Below are 5,240 nucleotides of genomic sequence, written 5' to 3'. Positions count from 1 at the left end.
TTTGGAACTCAAAATTTGGGGAAAAAATGTTAAAATTGTTTTTATATGTAATTGGTGAAAAATAAATGAGATGACAAGATCATTTTTCTTTCCTCCACCTCTTGATTTGGATATTGGAAGTTTTAGAGTGCTTCTCTGTTAAGGAGTAACAGCCTTTCTTTCCCTTGGAGAACAAGGAGGCATGTCCCAGAAGAATAGGGGAAGGGAAATACCCATAGTGCCTAAGTTTTAAAGTTATACATTTCACTTTTCATATTGTTTCCTTCTATGGAATTTCTTTTTTCAGCTTTTATTCATTCATTCATTCATTTATTTATTTGCTTATTGATTTATTTATTTATTTTTAGGCAATTGGGGTTAAGTGACATGCCCAGGGTCACACAGCTAGTAAGTGTCAAGCATTTGGTCTGAGGGCACATTTGAACTCAGGTCCTCCTGACTTCAGGGCTGGTGCTCTATCCACTGCACCACCTAGCTGCCCCTCCTTCTATGGAATTTCATTTAAAAGCTAATTGACTGAATCCTTTGAGATTTCAGAAGGAGAGAAAAGATTTCCGGGAAAATAAGTGAGAGAATTAGAGCAATGACCAAAAGAATTATCAGTTATTAAGTTCTGGGCCCTTCAGTCCTTGGAGCATTCTCAGTCTCTATTCCTGGCCTTCTCATGGAACCTTGGAGTAGGCCATAGTCTAGGCATTGTATTTCATCCTGGAGTCCTGTTGAGCTGGAAGAACTCTGGAGAAAGGAAACAAGAGTATGGGCTAGAGCATGATATTGATCATCAGCCTCTGAGTCTTAGATCAACCAGTGTCTCTGTTCTCTCTACAGGAGTCAGAATATCCTTACCCCTAAGCTTGAGACAAAAACCAAAGAAACCACTAGGAGTGAGCCATGGTGGTTATAGAATCCATGAGTAACAGGCAGCGTTACATGTGAAGCTGGTCATATAGGTGATGACTCTGGAGTACCATTTGGTGGTTCACCAGCTCCAAGTAACTACTCCAAACACATTGCCTGGTGTCTGGTGAAACACAACCCTTTCCAGCAGGTATGGAAAAGATCTACTCACAAGCTATTTCTGGAGGTTCCTTTTGGAAGGCATTTCCCAACACCCATGCCTTTTTATTTTCTTTAAAGGTATGCAAATCTCTCTTTTTGGATCTAATTCATTCTGATAAATCTAGCTCTGTAGAGAGAGAATTCTCAAATCTCTGTCTTCAGCCCTTTTCTTTCCTGAGTACTATAACTGCATTTTCAACCAGTTCTTGGGTGCTTCCACTTGTTTTTCTTGAGAGTAGCTCAAACTGAGCATGTCTTAAATTTAACTCATTAGTTTTCCCAAAAAAGTTGTTCCTTTCTTTCCTGAGTTGCTATTTTTAGTCAATGGCACCAACCCCTTGTTCACCCAGCCTCAAAATCTCAAATATATGTTGACCTTTGTTCTAACTCTTCCATTCCAGTCAGTGGCCACATTCTGTCATTCTTACCTCTCAAATATCACTTGTATTCAAACTTCTTTTTCATTCTGTTCTTCCTGCTCAGGGTCAGGACTGTATTAGCTCTTGCCTCTTCCATTACCATAGCTTCCCAAGGAGTTGTCATTGTGGTGATGCAGCAGGTAGAACACCATGCTTGGATACAGGGAGACAGAACTTATGGGACATCCCAAAAGTCAATGCAGTTTTATGCTTTAATTAGTCCAGGAGTATGAATTCTATGAACTTACAAAAAACACGTGAAATGTAGCCAACTTTCTGACTTCCTAAAAATTTTCATCAGCCGCTGCTCAATGACTGAAAGGATTGCATTTGCAATTCTAGACTTAAAATCATCCAGAGAATGAAGTTTTGATACATGTTTAGCACATTGGAACTCACAGAAAAGTCTAGTGGAGATTGAGCAAGTGAATGAGGTGGCCAAACAAGAGGACCTAATATATCGCTCCAACTCTTTAAGAGTGTCATCCAAAACCAATCTCATGTAGTGCCTAATGACAAGATGTCTCATTGTTTACAATTTTACAGCTACATAATTACAATTACATAAAATTTATGATTTAAAATTCATAAAACTTAAGAGCCATTCCCCAGTTGATAATGGTCAAAGGATATGAACAAGTAGTTTTCAGAAGAAAAAATGAAAACTATTATTAGTTGCATGAAAAATGTTCTAAATAACTGCTTATTAGAAAAATGCAAATTAAAACAAATTAGAGGTACCACCTCACACCTATCAGATTGGCTAACTTGACAGAAAAGGAAAGTGACAAATGCTGGGGGGATGTGGAAAAATTGGAACATTAATGTACTATTGTAGGAGTTATGAACTAGGCTAACCATTCTGGAGAATAATTTTGAACTACACTCAAATGACTATAAAACTATGCATACCTTTTGACTTAGCAATACTACTGCTAGGTCTATGTCCCAAAGGGATCAAAGAAGAGGGAAAGGGACCTATTTGTAAAAAAAAAATGTTTATAACATTTCTTTATGGTGGCAAAGAATTGGGAATCTGTGGATGCCCATCAACTGACAAATGGCTGAACAAGTTGTGGTATGTGGTGTGATTACATTCATCAGGTTTCTCTACAGAATGAATGCTCTGCTGCTTAGGAAACTGTGTCCTCAATCTGAAGGTCTTCCCATATTAGGACAAAAACAGTCCCTCCCTTCAAGGAGCTTACTTTCTAAGAACAGAAATGTGCTATTTTATTTTTCTATTAATGAGTCTGCTTTCCTATCCACCAACCATCTCTGTAACCCCTTTATAATGTGGCTTTTATTCTGACTGTTCTATTAAAACTATTGCCTTAGGGAAGTAGTGAGACTAGTCTTCTCAAGTGGACAGGCAAGAGAATATTTACTGTAAAACCTTTTGAGTAAGTAGGAGCCTTGGAAAATGGAAGAAAAGGTAGGGTTAATCAGCTCATCATTCTTCCTTTCAGGAAGCAAAGAATTTAATGGAGAGAAATCTTATGAATGTAGTGAATATAGGAAGGCCTTCAGGAGTAAGACACAACTTACTGTGCATCAGAGTATTCATACTAGAAAGATTCTTTATGCATGTAAGGACTGTGGGAAGGCTTTCATCTACAACTCAGAACTTAGTCTACACCAGAGAATTCACACTGGAGAGAAAACTTAATAATGTAGTGAATGTGGGAAGGCCTTCAATAGGAAGTCACATTTTACTCTCCATCAGAGAATTCATACTGGAGAGAAACCTTATGCATGTAGTGTTTGTGGGAAAATCTTACTGTGCATCAAAGAATTCATTCTAGAGAGAAACCTTATGAATGTAAGGACTGTGGGAAGGCCTTCAGGAGTAAGAAACAACTTACCATGCATCGGAGAATTCATACAGGAAAGGAACCTTATGAATGTAGCGTATGTGGGAAAGCCTTCAGCAGTAAGGGGCATCATAATATTCATCAGAGCATTCATACTAGAGAGAGGCCTTATGAATGTAGTGAATGTAGAAAGGCCTTCAGGAGTAAGACACAACTTACTGTGCATCAGAGAATTCATATTGGAAAGAAACCTGAATATAGTAAGTATGAGAAGGCCTTCATGAGGAAGCTACAACTTATTATGCATTAAAGAATTTATGCTAGAGAGAAACATTAAGAATGTAGTAAATGTCGAAAGGCATTCAATAGTAAGATGCAACTTATTTTTCATCAGAGCAGTCATATTAGAGAGAAACCTTATGAATATTCTGAATGTGAGAAGGCCTTAAGATAGAGGACATGACTTTATGTCCATCGGAAAATTCATACTTGAGAGATTCCTCACGAATGTAAAGATTAGGAGGATCATCCATTACAACTCAGATTTTATTGAATAGAAGAGATGTCATACGGGTGAGGGACATGATGAATGTAGAAAGCCCTTCAAAAGTAAGGCACAACTTACTGTGCATCAGAATATTTATAGTGGATAGAAATCTAATGAATGCAGTGAATATGGGAAGGCCTTCAGGAGTAAGACACAATTTACTATGCATTGAAAATTCATACTGGGAAGATTATGAATATAAGGAGCATGGGAAGGCCTTCAACTACAACTCAGAACTTACTAGACATCACAGAATTCAACTGAAAAGAAACCTTATAGAATGTACTGTATGTGGGCAGACCTTCCTCCTGTCTGTGGAACTTACTATCAGCACCTTAATAGTGGAGAGAGACCTTATGAATTTAATGAATGTGGAAGCCCTTCAGAATGAGGACACAACTTAGTTAGCATCAAAAGATCTATTCTGGAGAGAAATTTTATGAGTTACAGAATGTATGTAAGAAGGCATTTTGACTGAGGACACTACTCTGATGTCCTTTAAAGAATTCATACTCTCTAGAATCTTTGTGAATGTAAGGAATGGGGGAGGATCCCATAGCTGTCTAGACTATGATTCTGAGTTCTTACATGAAGTTCTTAGAGCCCAGTGTTCTGAATGTGAAAGTGAAGGAATTCAGTGAATTCAGTGAGCTGCCCCATGAACAGGGACCAAGACTTAATCAGTTTTTATGCAATTTTTTTTTTGGGGGGTGAGGCAATTAGGGTTAAGTGACTTGCCCAGAGTCACACAGCTAAGTGAGTGTTATGTGTCTGAGGCCAGATTTGAACTCAGGTCCTCATGACTCCAGAGCTGGTGCTCTATCCACTGTGCCACCTAGCTAACCCGACTTAATCAGTTTTTAGAAAAAAAACTATTTACCTGGGCAGCTAGGTGGCACAGTGGATAGAGCAATAGCCCTGGAGTCAGGAGGACCTGAATTCAAATCCAACCTCAGACACTTGATCCTAGCTAGCTGTGTGACTCTGGGCAAGTGATTTAACCCTGATTGCCTAGTGAAGAAAAAAAAAAACAACTATTTACTAAGAATGTATAAGAACAATTGATTCTACACATGTTGGATGAAACAGCCACTGAAGCCTCTAGCTCCAAGTTACAGGAGTCTGTGTTTCTGTTCATTCATTAAAGATGATGGGAAAGAAAAGAGAAATTGATAAAGACTTGACAGAGAATAAGCATATCACATAGTCATAATACAGTAGTGATGAGGGACTTCGGTTATTTGGACATTTGATAATGCCCCCTACCTTCCTCTGGGGCAAGAAGAGAAAAGATAAAATACCCTGACAAGTCTGAATGACAATGTCAAACTTCAAGAAGAATGGGAGTCCAGTAATGAAAATTCTATTCTGAACCTAATTTTCGTCACAAGAGTGGAACTA

Source organism: Phascolarctos cinereus, unplaced genomic scaffold (genome assembly GCF_003287225.1).
Source record: "Phascolarctos cinereus isolate Bilbo 61053 unplaced genomic scaffold, phaCin_HiC Scaffold_2;HRSCAF=192, whole genome shotgun sequence".
In the NCBI taxonomy this organism is placed as follows: Eukaryota; Metazoa; Chordata; class Mammalia; order Diprotodontia; family Phascolarctidae; genus Phascolarctos; species Phascolarctos cinereus.
This window is presented reverse-complemented; position numbering follows the sequence as displayed.